This window comes from Pinus tabuliformis, chromosome 2_2 (assembly GCF_031772625.1).
Source record: "Pinus tabuliformis cultivar Carrire ecotype Pingquan chromosome 2_2, CPIR1, whole genome shotgun sequence".
Lineage (NCBI taxonomy): Eukaryota > Viridiplantae > Streptophyta > Pinopsida > Pinales > Pinaceae > Pinus > Pinus tabuliformis.
In genome coordinates this window covers 581,529,333-581,546,902 of record NC_142300.1, presented here as the reverse complement: position 1 = coordinate 581,546,902, position 17,570 = coordinate 581,529,333, and the positions used below count along the sequence as shown (strand labels likewise).

Sequence of the window (17,570 nt, the reverse complement as noted above, 5' to 3'; positions counted from 1 at the left end):
GAAGCCTTTTCCAGCAACATGTATGGCATCAAACATAGGCTCATAATATGGTGAACGGGAAGCATTGAAGGGGATATCAGCATCATACCACCATCTAGCTATGTAATCACAAGCAGTCTCCCTCAATTCTTTCTTCCAATGGTCATCTAAAGTGGGCTGCATTTGACTTTTACTAGCTTGAGGACCATGTGCATCTGATGGAGAGGAGGGAGTGAAATAACTTTTTATAGTCATATCACCCTTTTACATTCTACCCTTTCCCTTATCTTGAACAAAACCAAAAGAGGGAGGAACATATTGGAAAGGGTTGGATGCATCAGTATGAGGGATAGAGGAAGAACCCTCAAAATCATAATGGGGGTTGGTAGCCATCATTTTTTGTATCTCCCTCTTTCTACCAATTTCAGCCTCTAACTCTTTTTGCCTAGCCCTCAAAGCTGGCTAACAATTCCTTCCTAATCTCCCTAATTTCTGGTGAGGTACATGGAGTAATTTGGCCTCTAATCCCCGCCAAGTGTTGTTTCAGCCTATTAATGCCCCCAGGACCTTCCTTAATTTTCTTTTGGCAAAATTTGCAATGCATTTGACTATCAACCATTTCAACATATGCCCAAGTAACATCTTTCACTCTAGGTGCCATTTTTTGACTAGGAAATGAAAGCAAACAATCTGAAAATGGAAAAAAAAAAACATTGATTCAATGTTCATTTCTTTCACAAAAAATACCCTTTAGGATTTTTAGATATGCACCTAAAATTTAATAAGCAAAAACAGAGTTGTACAAGTGAAAAAAAATACCTCCAGGGACAAACTGCCTCCTCAAGTTTGCTCTAAGAAATCAACTCCTCAATGTTGCTCCAAATGGCTGCCCAAGAAGCTCCTCACTCCAACTACAATGCTTGCCCAAGACTCCTCACTGCTGCTTCAAAAACAAACGCAACAACTACTCACAAACTCTCACTGAAGTTCTCACTCAAATGCATGAGATGGCTGTGAGAGAATGAGAGCATTTGAGTGGGTTAAATAGGGTTTGGGAGAGGGGAATGGACCCCAAATAGCACTTAACCAATTTTTAAAACAACTTGGAGTCCCCAACACTCAGCGAAATCTTAAAAATTAAAAAAAATATATAAAAAATGCTATTTTTGGGGTTTACTAGCCGCATGAACTGACCCAGCTGAGTAGTTACGTATCCAGCCGAGTCGGCCGAGTTATCACTGACTTGGCCGAGTCATGCTATAACTCGGCTGGGTCAGTCATAACTCGGCCGACCGAACTGAATCTTCTGCCGAGTTGAATTTTTTTTTGGTCGGAGCTTAAAACAATGGATAAAAACATGTTTGGCCACATTCAATAGGAAAATGTACCACAAAATGAAAAAGATTGTCGAGACAAACACATTTAGCATGTGAGGAAAAACCAATACATGAGCTCTATCCCATCATCATGGCCATCACCCTAGTTCCTACATGTTCTATGAGCCTTCTTCATCATATAGGAACCCATGATTGTCTCAACCCTTGGTGGGCAATGAACCACCCTACTTTAAAAGGGGGTATTCACTGCTATATCTTATACACCATGCTCTTACCCGTTGAGCCCCGAGCAGTTAATCAAAGAAAATCATAAAAAGACAAAAGACATATAAAGAAGGGTGGAAAAATCAAGGTCAGGGCACCTCATGTACCACGATTGCTCCCTCCTATACATTATAAATCCAAATGTGGGCTTCCCTTTTAGTAGCTACCCTTGTACCCCAACATGTGGCCCATGGTTGCCCCTTCTCACCCCCACTTCATTCACCTATCTGTCACATGCCACCACCTTTTGAAGGATGTACCTTGAACATATTATCCTCTTTAGAAATAGAAACCACCTAATAGGATACTTGATTAACCCCATTAGGAGTTACGAGACATTAGCACACCCCGAAGCTCATTATGGAAGGGTAGACCATTATGAAGTCCCCACCTGTGGTCCATGATTGGTAAGCTCATTTACTCTATTTCTCTAATGACTTGTACTGGAAGGCTAGGGGATGCATTTGATCTTATGCAGGATTGTAGATGGTCTCTATCTTTGGTTTGGTCTCCCTATATGGGGTCCTAATCCTCTAGAGCGCTACATTGGCACATGTAGGATGTGTGTTGAGAGCCATGGGCCTCCACAGCAGTAGACAACACTCCATGGATCCCCGAGGATAGTCAGAGATGCTCGAGATACTCTCATTGGACGAGGAAGATACATCTAGTTCATCTTTGCCCAATTAGCTCCACAAATGTATCATGCACTTGATAGTTGACCCAAGACTTGTAGGATGATGTGGCATCCCCTACGCCACCATTAAAACCCTTGCAGACGATCTACATACATCTTCAACTCATTTGGAAACCCATTCGGTTATTGTTGTGCCCCACACCCATCAGGAGCACCACATGTTTATTGTTTGGAGAACAATGGGCCAACCCCTTGTCCATCACCTTTTGAGAGTCCTACTCTTCATTACGGTACCCATGGACCTCATTAGGTCTCTTAGTTTGGTGGGCTTGTCACCAAAAGTTAGATTATTAGAACATTATTTTATTTTTAAGGCTTATGTAGGTCAAGGAGGCTAATTCGAACTCCTCATTAGTGTATAAATACAAGTGAGATGAATTCATTCTCTCATCATCACTTTGGATTGGATCTTTTCTTTCTCTTGAAAATTTCACACTTTTTCTTAGAGAATTAATTAATTAGAGCTTTATGGATGAATTTTGATGTGTGGATTTGGTCTATCTTATCTGGGAGTTTCTCTTTTGTCAAATTGTGGATGGTTGGATATATTCTATTACATGTAAGTACATGCTTTTAATGTTATTCTTGTTTTACTTTGTCATATACATTGGACTGAGATTTTCACTATTTTTAGGGCTAATTGTTGCATGCATTTATTGCTTAAATTGTGGAATTTTGTCTCTATTATAGCATCTCTCAATGTATGGACCATGTAATGTGAATGAAATCTCCTGTGGGTAATTCTATCAATGAATTTAACTTGATAAGCTGCCATTTTTTGCACATCGAAGTATAAAAGCTGCGAGATTGCTTCTCTTTTATTTTTAGGGCTTATGTAGGCCAGTGTTATCAGAACCAGAGTGAAACCACTGGTCGGTCTGGCCGTTTTTGGCCCAAAATCGGTCCGAACCGGCCTATTTCACCGATTCGGCCGGTTCAAGACTAGTTCCATGTACCTATGCAGGGCAACATAAAAAATGTCTTTTTTTATTTTTTATTTTTATTTATTTTTTGTTCAGTTGTTTGACTCACCTCTAATTCTCCCCGAGGCTAGCCTAATATTCAAGCCTATAGCTCTCAGCCTAATAATCAAGGCTATGGGCCTAGTGTTGATATGCAATCCCTGGTAATGTTAAATTCTTAAAGTAAAAGGATGAAAATGAAAGATAAAGGAGAATGTCACTAAAATGATGAAAATGAAAGATAAAGGAGATATTTGAGAGTGGTTCCAACCAGTGTTGCAGGAATCGCCCCCCCCCCCCCCTTCGGATCCGAGGCCGGAATCGCGTCCCGTACGGAAGCGTTCCGGAACCTCTCCCCGAAGCGCGATTCCAAATTTCTGAAGCGCGATTCCTTTTTTTAAAAACGATTCCTGGAATTCATGAAGCGTTGGCCCGGATCCGCGCTTCGGAGGGCGCTTCGGGCCTCCGGAAGCGCAACGCTTCAGGCCCGGAAGCGCACGCTTCACGAGGCCCGGAAGCGCGCTTCCAGTAAACTCCGCGCGGGCAGCATATAACTCGGTTTTTTTTTTTAATTTTTTTAAAAAGTTCACTTAAGTTAGCATGAGGGGGTGGGTTAGGGTGAGGTTAGGGTTAGTTTAGGGTGAGTTTAGAAAAGAATAAAGCCCCCATTCTCTTCTCATTTTCTCACTTTGAGTTTATGAGAGTTGGAGAAGAGAAGAGAGGAGAGGAGAAGAGAAGAGAGGAAAGGAGAGGAGAAGAGAGGAGAGCTTGGAGGAGTGAAGAAGGAGGAGCTAGGAGAAGGAGGAGGAGCTTGGAGCAAGAGCTTGGAGGACTTCATCTACAAGAGCTAAAGAGGTAAGTTCAAACCCCAAACTCCCTTGTTTTTTTGAAAAAAAAATTGTATTTTTCTCCTCCCTCTCCTACTCTTTCCCATTGTTTCTACTTGCTCCTTTATTTACAGGTTGTCCACCACCTATATCCATATTCCAAGATGGTGTTCTTTTGGCTTCTATGTATCATTCCACTCTTGGTTTTAATGATGGCAAAGGTGAGGAATAGAGGGGAAGAGGAAGGGGATGAACTTGGTGACCCAATGTATGATGAGGAGGAAGGGTTTGAAGAGGAAGGGGATGAACTTGAAGGGGACACTGAAGCACAAGATGGGAAAGGTACATCAACACCCTTGTGGAACTATGTGACCAAACTTGATGGGGGAAAGGGTGGTGGATCTTACAAATGGATGTGCCCTCATGATTGTCATGGAGGAAGACCATATTGTGGTTCATATACCCGTCTGAGGAGGCATCTTTGTGGGGTGCTGGACAGTGATGAAAAAAAGGGTTCTGTGGGGGTACAAATTTGCCCAAAAATTTCAGCTGAACAAAGAACAAAATACATCCAAATAGAGATGGCTGCACAACAAAAAAACAAGAAACAAAAAACTCATTCTGAATCAAGTTCAACCTCTAAATTTGGTAGTTGCCCATCTCCTCATGGTACTTCTGCAACCTCTGGAGGTAGAAGAACAATAGGGGATTTCCTTAATGTTGCTGGGAGGGATGATGTGGATGGAAAGATAGTCCGTTTTCTTTGTGCTTGCGGTGTACCATTCAATGTGCTTCGCTCTCCCTATTGGCATGACATGGTAAAGGCCATCATTGAAGCCCCAAAAGGATACAAGGCCCCCAACTATGAGAAAGCTAGAACAGTGTTATTAGAAAGAGAAAAAGCTAAGGTTCAAAGAGCTTTGACACGTTTTACACATGAGTGGGTGGATTCTGGGGTATCCATTGTATCAGATGGGTGGACAAATATTAGAAACCAACATTTGATAAATGTTCTTGGTGTTTCTTCTAGTGGTGCAGTATTTATTGCATGTCATGACTCCTCCTCCATCAGTGCAACTGCACAAAACATTGCAGATCTCCTCTTGACATCAATCAAAGATGTTGGTCCGAATAATGTGGTTCAAGTGATCACAGATAATGCAGCGAATTGTAAGGCAGCAGGAAAAATTATTGAGCGTACTCATCCACACATCTTTTGGTCTGGGTGCCTGGTTCACACATTGAACCTTTTGATGCATGATATTGTGAAACACAAAGATTGTGGGTGGATTGCTGAGGTTTACAGGAAAGGGAAGCAGCGCATTAAATTCATCACAGGGCATACAAGGGTAAACTACTTCTATGGCACTTACTCCAAGTTGCAATTGCTTAAAATTGCAAAGACAAGATTTGCTAGTTATTACCTCACCTTTAGGCGGCTAGTGAGGGTGAGACAAGCTTTAACTAATCTGGTGTGTGCTGAAACATGGGATGAAATTAACACTGACACAGATGGTGCTAATGAAGTCAAGGACACTGTTCTTGACAGTTACTTTTGGTCACAGGTTAAATATGTTTTGCAATTCACCAAACCAATTTATTACATGATCAAGTTTGCAGATTCAGATCGACCAGTAATTGGGGAGGTGTATGAGCAAATGGATAGCATGTTGGGGCAGATTAAAGACATTGTTGAGCCTAGAGATACCACCTTGTACAATTATATTCGTGCAGAGGTGGAAAACCGATGGGAAATGCTAAATGTTCCATTGCATGCATTAGCATATGTTTTGACACCTAAATACTATCATCCATCATGGCTTTCAACACCAGCACCTGGGGGGGGAAGCAGGAAAAAACCACACCAAGATAGAGAGGTTCACGAAAAATATATGGCTGCATTGAGTAGATTAATCCCTGATAATGAGGAGGCTGCATTGGTACGGAGACAGGTGAGCAACTATACGAGCAACACTGGTCCATTTGGGAGCATGCATGCAATTCAAGATCGAGAGCATTTTTCTGCTCTTGAGTGGTGGAACATGCATGGAGGGCCTACTCCACTTCTACAGAGTTTGGCATTGCGGGTGCTATCACAGGTGGTAAACACTTCTTCTGCAGAGAGGTGTTGGAGCTCTTATTCTTTCATCCACAGTGTTAAAAGGAACAGGTTGAATTTAGACCGGGCAGAGAGCTTGGTTTATGTTCATTACAACTTGCGATTGTTGTCCCATTACTGTGAAGATGCAAAGTCTAATAAAGACTTGTTGACTTGGGACAAGAATCCAGAGGAGACCAATTTGGAGGATGGAGTGTTGCGACTAGAGCAAATAGAGGAGGCTCTTATCCAGGTATGTCCATTGTGGTATGAATTTTCCAATTTTCCCTTATAAAGCATTTCTCTAATTCATGTTTTTAATTTTTTTGTTAACTAGTGTTTTTTTTTTTTGCATGAATTTTTTGAGCGATTCTAGGATGATGACACGGGTCTTGATATGCCACCACCCCCACCCCCATCTGGTCCCTTGGTTTCTAGGTTCCATGGTTCAACACCAACGGCAGGGGGTTCTTCTTCATCAGTTCCAGTGCCACGACTTACACAGGGACCATCTTCTTCATTGCCACCACGTGGAGGCCCGCCATCACGTTCTATTCGTGGTGGAAGGAGGAGAGATTAGTAGATATATTCACAATCTACTTCTTTTTGTCATAGATTACTCATTAGACTTGTAGACTTGTGAATTTGAATTTTGAACCTTTTTGGCTTGGCGGTGACCAAGTGACATATTTTGTAAACATTATTATTTGAATTTTGGACATGACAAATGTTGACAGTTGCTCACTTGCTAGATAAATCATAATATGCTCTATGTTTTATGTTTTATAATATGCTTAAATGTTTTATGTTTTATAATATGCTTAAAAATTTGATGTATGTTTGTAATAGTTAGAATATAGATGATTGTTGTACATACTAGTAACTACAATGGAATCATGGATGCCATATCTATCTTGATTTATGCAAAAATATGCATGTTTTCATGTCTTCTACAATTAATTTGGTATTTGGGATGTTTGTTTTGAGTATAAATGCAAAAAAATATAAAAATATATATATATATAGCAGACGCTTCCGCGGACGCTTCGCTTCCTAGATTTTTGGAAAATGACGCTTCCGCGCTCTGCGCTTCCGCTTCGCTCCCGCTTCGTGCAACATTGGTTCCAACCTTATTAGATTGCATATAGAGAATGTAGAATTTTAGGTTTCACTCAAAAGCCAGCAGACTTAAAGTTTTTCAGGATTTCAGAATTGGGGGGAGTGCAATGTTTCCATTGGATTTTATCATGTACAAGGGTATGAAACTAATATTTAATAAAGATCACCAAGCCCTCTATGTACTTTGATGTTAGTGGCATTGGTTGTCAAACTCCTCTATCATGACTCTACTAAAAATGTACCCATCATTCAAACAAAATCTTGACATGACATGCAACATTTTTTCTATCTTATTTTAATGTCTAAATGGTTATATTGATGATGAAGACCCCAATATAGGCAATGATTTTGATGATATGTAAGCATTTGTTGTAGCATGATTTTTTTTTTCATGCTAAAGGCCATCTGGAACCTATTTGTTGATTTATTTTTAGTTCAGAGATGGATTGCACTCTATGATAGTTTGGTTATGTGCATCCTTACATGCTATGTAAATGAGAACTTTTGCATATTTGTGTATAAATGGTTTGGATTCATATGGATGCACATGAATATATATGTTTTTATTTAAAATTTTACCGGTTTTGGTCCAGTTCCGACTGGTTCCTAGTCCACAAGTTTTTTCGGTTCGATCATCGGTTTAGTTCTGATAACATTGATGTAGGCCAAGGAGGCTAATTTGAACTCCTCATTAGTGTATAAATACAAGTGAGATGAGTTCATTCTCTCATCATCACTTTGGATTGGATCTTTTCTCTCTCTTGAGAATTTCACATTTTTTCTTAGAGGATGAATTGGAGCTTTATGGATGAATTTTGATGTGTGGATTTGGTCTATCTTATCTTGGAGCTTCTCTCTTGTCAAATTATGGATGGTTGGATATATTCTATTACATGTAAGTACATGTTTTTAATGTTATTCTTGTTTTACTTTGTTATATACATTGGACTGGGATTTTCGCTATTTTTAGGGCTAATTGCTGCATGCATTTATTGCTTAAATTGTGGAATTTTGTCTCTATTATAGCATCTCTCAATGTATGGGCCATGTAATGGGAATGAAATCTCCTAGGGGCAATTCTATCAACGAATTTATCTTGATAAGCCATCACCTTTTGCACATCGAAGTATAGAAGTTGCGAGATTGCATCTCTTTGACCTAAAAGACTAGCAAAGTATTCTTGAGGCCTCCTTGACCAAGAACCAAAGGTCCTCATTCATATTCATCATAGCTTCCATTCTCCCAAGACTAAGGCACTGATCTACCAAAAGTTGGTCACCTTAAAACCAACTTCTTTCACCTTTTCCCATGTCTAGCCAAGTTGGGTCACCTAGGGCATCATTTTCTCGGTGAACTAGCCCTCCAAAATGTTCGATCTCCTAGCCCCTACTGTGCTAGTGTTTCCTCAAGACCACCTCCAAATTTGAGGCGATTTCGACGGTGGATTTGTGAGAAAAGCCAAGCCTTAGCTTCGAGATCAAGGTTTGCCCTAGCATCCCCAAGGCTAGTACCTTATTGGATCAATTCATCACCTTTAAGTGAATATCCTTTCCCATACCTTATCTAGGCTAAGGACATCTTTGGTTGCTAAATTCTTTCCTCCTAACTTAGATTGGGTCCACTTGGTCCCGTGTGGTCCTGTTCCTTCGGAAGGAAAATTCTTCAAGAATCATCTGGGATACCAATTTCAACAGGGATTTTAGGGAATGGGAAGCTCCTTTATAAGTCATATCTCATAAATCTAACCCTCAAATCCTCCCTTCCTTCTCCTAGAAGACACTGTGCCTTGCTTAGAAATCAATCTAGCTCTATCATTCAACCTCTTTTGGAAAGGGATTATTTGGGTCACTCCACATCCATTCATTGATTTATTCTTCATCAGTGACTCCATAATATACTAGGTCTCCTCCCATCAGTGAAAGTCCGTAAATAGAAGGGAGTCTTAGCTGAGATAATAGTGGGCTAAGTCTCCATTTGTTGCCCTTGGTGTAGCATTTACCCTTTAGGGATCCACTGCTAGTTTGAGCGGTGACACGCCACTCTCCACCACTTCCATCCAATTCTCCATGGACAAATGATGCTCCTTGCTAACCAAATTTATTTGCTCACTTGTCCCAACCATTCCTCCTATAATCCTTTTCACATAAGGACAAGAAGCTTCATTATGCATCTCTTCACAAGGTCTACAATAAGGAATTGAATCATTGAATAAGTAGACTCAAGTGGATTTGGTGGCCTATGTTCATTGGGAGGTCCTCTCTTTTGCCATTTCTCATTTCCTCTATTTTGAAATCTCCCAACTTGATTCCTTTCCATGGCCACCAACCTATTTTGGATGGCATTCATTTGATTAGTGTGATTAATTTCCATGGTTTTGATGAGTTGGGTTAACTCTTTCATAGGATCATGGGTACTTTCTTCCTTGGCCTTCCCTTTGGAGTCATGAGACTTCGATGGCCCTCTACTAAAACCAGGAATTTCTGACTTTCCTGATTCATTTCTAGCCTTCTCCATGTTTAAGGCTTCAGTTTGAGTTGCATTTAGATTTCCAGGCTTCTTTCTTCTCAGCTCATAGGATGTGTCAACACCAAAAACATCCAAATAAGAGCACAATAAGAACTTTTCAAGAGGCTTAACATCTTGAGGCATACTTTTTACCAAGTCATTAAATCTCTTGTTAAACTCCTCCACAGTTTCATTCTCATTCTTCTTGATATGGCTAATGGCATTGATCAAGTGCCTATCTTCTTTCTTCTCTCCATACTTATCCATAAAGGCACTAATGATAACTTGTGATGAGTCATAAGAGTTAGGAGGACGCTCAATGAACCAATCAAGAGCATCCTCTTCTAAGGAGAGGACAAAGAGTCTCATCTTTACATCCTCATGGTTAGCAGTGTTACACCACTTAGTAATGCAAACATTGAAGTTCTTAACATGTTGAAAAGAAGGCAACTTCTCAATAGCCTTGTTAGGGATATTGTGTGGATATCCATTAATGTTAGTAAAGTTACAAGCACTAAAAAGATTATTCATGATGTATTGTTGTACTTGTCCTTGAAAAAGCAAATGGTTATTAGAAATAACCTCTTTCCCAAATTAGCAAGAAGTCTACTATGAAAGAGCTTATTAATCTCACTCTAAAAACCCTTTCAGGCTCAAGAACGAGGCTATGTAGACACTTTGATTGCTCCTAGTAGAAACTCTTGCAGAGTTTGAACCAAGTGGAGTCGACACTTGAGCATGAATCTAACTCTAAAAGCCCAATAAGCAAAAACCAAAAGTTAGTCGATTTCCAGGTATAAGAGGACTTGTCCCCAACAACGACACCAAAAAATGTTGCTGCCTTGCACACCTAGGTTAGTGGGAAAAATCCTCAACCCCACAAGGTGTGACTTGGTGGCAAACTAAGAGAAGGGGCTATCACCTATTCACAACTCTCTCTGTTAAAGCTCTCTCTTAGTTAAAGCTAAGGGGGGTGGTCCCTAAGAAAGTTGATTAAAGAAAATGTGAGTTTCTAGGAGATTAAGGTTAGAGGAATGCTTATCAAAGGTAGATTGATTCCAAGATATGAACAAGCAAGTGAATATATATGAGCAATATCAAATAATTCATTCCAAAGATAAATAGCATACACGATGCTTAAACAAATGATTTGCTCAAAGTAAATAAAAAGTATTTGCTCAAATGTAAATATGATGACAAGCAATCCTGCAAAAGAAAAAATGTTAGAGCAATAAATGAAATATCACTTGCAAGATGGAAATAGTGTACTTATGAAGAGATGCTCAAGTAAAGACAATATCATCCCATAATCATGAGCTAAACATCAAGTACATGAGATAGCAACTTAACAAGTAAAGTAAAGATTACAAATGAAAGATCCATACTACTTGCAAAATAAGGATAGTACTATTTGAAAGATAGAAAATGCTTGTAAATGAGATTTAATAGATTCAAAAAGGTATTACTTGCAAAATGTAGATAGATGTTGCACTTTCTAAAGGAAGTACTCAATAACAGGAGATAATTACATCGAGAAATAAGGAGACCATCCATCATGACAAGTACATGAAACCAATAAAGTTGCAAATTGTGAAAATTTCTAACACGAAATTCTACTGCAGTAATTGATTTATTTCTCCTACTTAAATAAGTTATTTACAAAACCCTTAAGTAAATATCAAAATAAATTTTACTGCAGTTTTCACATAATAGCATAGGGAAAATAATAGTGATATACAAGCACATGAATCAATCACATCAACACAGTGATTTTTGGACAATTGTCCTCGGAAAAACCTAATGCGGGAAAACCGATGCAACAAATGAGAGTTTATTTATTATTCTTCAACAACAATCTCTTTACAAGGAATGATTTTACAGAATATAGAGACACCTCTGAGAGAAACACCTGAGACAATTTTTCCCCTTGCTTTGGAGAAATTTTGATACCCCAGAGACCCTTCGGCCTTCACTGTGTCACCCCTGCGTCACTTCTGCGTGAGGACTGCGTCCCTTGCTGCGCTCTCTTTGATCTTCCTTTTGTGCTATCCCTCTGATGCTCTGCGTCACCTCCTCCTCAGTGTCTGATTGATGCTGATGCCCTCCTCTTCCTTCGCCCTACGAATCTCCCTCTGAAATCGAACTCCTTCTCCTTGAGAATCGATTTCCCTCGGGTTACTGAATATTTGCCTGGTGTGTCTCCTAATGACTCTCAAGTCTTCTCTTATACTTTTCCTGTTGATGAATCAACAATCGAGATTAAGTCCCTAATCAATGACTAAGATTAAATTAGACTTGATCCTAGTCTCTTAGAAGCTTCTCACCCATACTTTCATTAATACTCATTAATATTTTTATTTTCCTAAGTTTAGACTTAGGAACCCCATTAAAAATATTAATTATTTTAATAAAATACAATCCGGGTGGAATTTCTCCAAATGATTTCTGGGTCTTGGAAATCTCATGTGTTCTAGCCCCTCCACAAAATTTCAGATCTAGAGCACATTTGATGCTATCCAAAATCAACACTCCCTCTTAGCGAGGTATATGCTCTAGCAATACTTCCCAACAGAAGTATCACACTGATCCATGACATCGGTCCTCTGCGCTGCTGATGCTCAGCTTGCTGCCCCTCATCTACTGCGTTGCTACAACCTGTATTGCTGCCCATGACACTGCCACTGTTACTGCTACATCTGTACTGCAACTCCCTCTGAATATGTTACATCATGCTAACAATAACACTACTACTGCTAACTGCTGCACTGCAACTCCTTGTACTATCCGCTTTTGCTGCTGAAACAAATTCTCAATCATCCCCATCTTCTCCCTAAAATAAACAAACTTTGTTCTTCCTAGAGCCTTAGTGAGAATGTCTTTCACCTGTTCTTCTGTTGGGGTGTGTCGTAACTGTACTACCCCTCATTGGACGCAGTGTCTGATAAAGTGACACCTGATGTCAATGTGCTTCGACCGATCATGAAAAATTGGATTCTCAGGGAACTTGATGAAAATCTAATTATCACACAAAATATTGGTCGCTTCCATCCTTCTCCTGAATAGATTCACAAGCAACTTCCTAAGCCATATGGCTTCACACGATGCTGTACTAGTTGCCATATATTCAGCTTCACCTGAGCTCAGAGCTACAGATTTCTGTTTCCTTCTACATCAGGAGGTAATTCCTGATCCAATGTTGAAACAGTTCCCAGTGGTACTTTTTCGATCTACTGAACTCCCAGCCCAATCCGCGTCAGTGAACCCACTCAACCTGAGGTCATTGCCTCAGGTGTACATTAGTCCATGCTCGACTGTTCGTCGTATATATCGGAGAACATGCTTGGCTACTGCCCAGTGCGCCCTCTTTGGTTCCACCATGAACTGACTGAGGGTGTTGACAACATAACAAATGTTTGGCTTGGTATTGACTAGATACATTAGGGATCCTATGAGCTGCGTGTACAAGGTGGGATCGACTTCTTTATCTTCAGATGCATCAATCTTCTTCTAGTTGGTAATCATTGGAGTAGCCATAGGTCTACAATCCTGCATTCTGAACCTTTTCAGAATTTTTGTAGCATATCTCCCTTGCCCAAGGAAAATTCCATCCTTTTGTTGCCAAACTTCCAACCTCAAAAAATAATGCATCTGCCCCAAATCCTTCATGTCAAATTTTGCAGCTAGGTTTTCCTTGCAATCTTTGATGAGCTTGGATGAACCTACTAGAAAATGATCATCCACATATAACACTAGCATTAGAGGCTCATTCCCTACAATAAGATAATAGAGGTTTGGATCTGCGTCACTCTGGACGAATCCTATCTTCTGCAAGTAACCATCAATTCGACCGTACCATGCTCTAGGCACTTGTGTAAGTCCATACAAGGCTTTCTTCAACCTGCATACATGATATTTCTTCTCATGTGTCTCAAAACCCTCTGGTTGTTCAATTTATACTTCTTCTTCTATCACCCCGTTCAAGAACGTAGTCTTGACGTCCATCTGGTGAATCTCCCACCCCATCTGTGCTGCAAGGGATATCACGGATCTAATAGAAGTATACATGGCTACTGGGGCGAAGGTTTCTTCGTACTCTATCCCTTCCTTTTGAGCATACCCCTTAGCCACGAACCAGGCTTTGTATTTTTCCACATTGCCATCTGCAGCATATTTGACGTTGTAGATCCATCTTGAATCGACAACCTACCACTTCCCAGACATCATTGACCATTATGGAATTGTATTCCTCCACCAAAGCATCTACCCATATTTGATGCTGAACAACCTCTTGAAAACTAGAGGGTTCTCCAACCTGAGCCACCAAGACTTGGTACCTATCTCGTTGTCTATGCTCCCTTTTCTCGTTCCTAGGAGCTCCAACAAAATCCTCTGCATCCCATAGTATCTGTCGAAGTTCCCGACTCGTTCTTTCACTGGTAGTGGGTAGATCTATTCGTTCCTCCTCTTCCTGAGACTCCACCTGTTGTGATACCTCTGGAATTTTGTCTTTAGGAGAAATATTAGTGCTGGTTTCTGTTGGTCGAAGTGGCTGGACCAATGGATCATCTTTTGACTGTTCTTCGGAAGGCATTTCTAGGGATTTCCTGAAAGCTCTGTCCTCCATGAACTTTACATCCCGTCGAACTACGATCTTCCTATTTCTCGGAAGATAGACTCTATATGCCTTAACATTCTCGCTATATCCCACAAGATATCCTTTTTTCTACATATTGATCCAATTTCTTCCTCTTTTCTTCGGGTATATGGAGGTATGCCAAACTCCCAAATATTCTGAAATGTCTCACCTCAGGCTTCTTACAGGTGAAGACACTTTCTAGATAAATCTTACTTAATGCCCCTGTAAGGAGTCCTGTTCTGGACATACACTGCTGTGCTGCATGCTTCTGCCCATAGAAATTTGGGCATACCCTGATCATACAACATTGACCTTGCTGCTTCAACAATAGTCGTGTTCTTTCTTTCTGTTACTCCATTATGCTCCGAATTATAAGGAGCTGTCCATTCTCTTCTGATGCCTTCCCTTGTGCATAAATTAGTGAAGTCTTTATCAACATATTCTCCGCCATTGTCTGAGCACAACACTTTTGTCCTCTTTCCTATTAGATTCTCAACCAGAGCCTTAAACTCTTTGAATCGATCAAAAACCTCATCCCTGGTTTTTAGAAAGTAGATCCAAGTCTTCCTGGAATGGTCATCAATGAAGGTGACGAAGTATTCGACACCACTAAGAGCTTTTGTGGACATGGGTCCGCAAATATCTGAGTGTATCAATCCCAGAACACTCTTATCCCTACTGTTACTTCTGGAATAAGCTGCTTTGGCGTACTTGCCTAGTGCACACCCTCTGCATACATCGTCTTGTTTGGTACTCAACTCTGGAACTCCTGTGACGGTTCTTCCGAGAATTCTTAGAGCCCCATGGTGTAAGTGTCCCATCCTCCTGTGCCATAGTTCATTCAAATCTTTTTCCCCACTACTGCCTATCAGTGCCATTGGAGATTCTAGCTGTAACTTATACATCTGTTACTTTTGACTCCAATTTGGGCCTTCTTTTTCCAACTCGGACGTTTGACATATACTTTCTTCCCAATGAAGAAAACATCATAGCCCTTGTTTTGTAATTGAGATACAGAGAGTAAGTTCAACCCCAATCCTAGCACATGCAGCATATTGGTCGCTCGAAGCTAATACCCTGCTTTTGTTTGAAAGACTATAGTACCTCTCCCTATGGGGGTACATTTTGACTTATTTCCCATGGTGATTTAGAAGTTCATCTGTTCTTCCTGATAGCTCGAAAAACATTCTCGTATTCCTATCACGTGCGCAGAGACTCCACTGTCAATATACCAAACCTCAGATAAGGTAGAAATTGCTAAACAAGGGATTTCTTCTTCCAGTGTGGAAGCTAACATAGAATAGTCGTGATCCATATTCTTCGTGCTTTCCTCTTTCTCGGGAGAATTGCGTGAGTCCTTTTGAGTTGCTGCCTCAGCATCATGCTCCCGACTCATTGCAGATTCTCTAATCTTGTTGCCCGATCTCTGCTCTGATACCGTGTGAAAATTTCTAACACGAAATTCTATTGCGTGAGCACATCCGATGCTACCCAAAATCAACACAAGTAAATTTAAAGTGCTCTAAGGTGAGTAAATTAAAATGATATGCAACCTATCTAATGTGGATTGCAATTATCTTGGTAAATTTTAAGTTAAATGCCTATCTAGATGTAACTTTTCTCTCAACTATTTTGAAACAAATCTCTAGTGTGAGTTGTGGAGAGATATCCATGAAAAGACAACTGAGGCTGTATTACTGATACCTCCCCTGGAATGCCTCCGGGGCTACAGACACTGTGGCTCTGATGGCTACAAGGTCATTGTGTTAACCATAAGAGAGGGTCTATGCTCTTCAAGTTGGGTGAGAGAGAGGGTCCTCGAAAGTCTTTCAACCAAGCTTATGCTTGGAAGTACATTAATTAAAAATGCAAATTAACTTTAAGGATGCCTAAATGAGATGCATGTGAACATTAGTGTTTCCAAAGAAAGTGTAATGAAATAAATTCTTCAAGTAAATATCACCAATAAAATTCCATAGAAATGAAATGTAAAAAGATTAGCTTGATGTAAAACCACAAGTGCCAAAATATGTTGCTTGCAATAAAGTAAATTTGTTACGTATGAAATGGCACAAGAGACATTTCAAGAAATAACCATAAATGACTAAAATTCCATATGAACATGGAATGATGCAAGTATTGAAACAATATTCTCATGAACTTGTAAAGTAAGATAGTTTAAATTTGCTAAAAAATGAAATACTTGCTTTGCTCAAATAAGAAAAACTTGCATATGTTGTAAATGGATTGCACAAGTATTGAATAAATGGAAATGACAAACTATAAACTAGTCTTGAGCATGTGCTAAAATAAAAAGATTATGAGTTCTATGTCAATCACGCATGAAATGAAATTAGCAAGCGAGATTAGAGCAACTAATTAAGAAACTAGTCAATCCACACTCAAAATTTCTTTCTCTAAATGGAGAGAAGGGATACCATGGGAAAAGTTCCCAAGCTCCCACAAAAAGAAATCAACCTTTTATTAGTTTAGTTACAAGAGATGAGAGCCCCTAAAGGCCTCAACTAAGCTCAAGGAAAATCTTTACAATGAAAGCCTTAAACAATAGACTTTCCTTGATGAGTTACTTCGTACAAAAGAGGCCAAAGAAAAGCCTTGAAATTTGAAAATTTGGAGGCTCGCTTTACATACAAAAATCAGATTTGAAGAGAAGAGAAATTTGCACAAGGCAAGAGAGGCTAAGCCTCCTTAGAGAATTTGTACTAGAGTGAAAGGTGCAACCCTCAAAGAGAACTCGGGCTTGTTGAAATAGAACTTCAAATTCCCACGGGCTCTCTTGAAAACTAGCCTTGAAAAGAGTGCCCAAAGCCCTGCAAACAACTTGTTAAATGTTTTGAATAATAAATCCTTCAAGCTGCCACAAGAACAAGTTAGAGAGGGTTGCAAGAGAAACCAAGTGTTAGCTATGAAATTAATCAAGAAAATTGCAAATGTGTATGCACAATATTGTTTACAAAGGCTACGCTAAAGAGTATGAGTAACTCTCCTATTTTCCTAGCAATAACTTGGCTCTACGATAACGAAATTATAGCAATGGAGCACAACATCTTGAGAGATAATTATTAAATGGATTATGCTTGAAATATGAGCCCAAAGCCCAAAAAAATCCTCTGCAAGAGAATTCG

At 39.8% G+C, this 17,570-nt stretch overlaps 1 protein-coding gene across 2 annotated transcripts in view; it reads left to right on the top strand.

Moving 5' to 3' along the window:
• Window positions 1–17,570, top strand: part of LOC149194006 (WD repeat-containing protein 55-like) — a 229,661-nt gene that overhangs the window by 199,139 nt on the left and 12,952 nt on the right. The window lies entirely within an intron of this gene.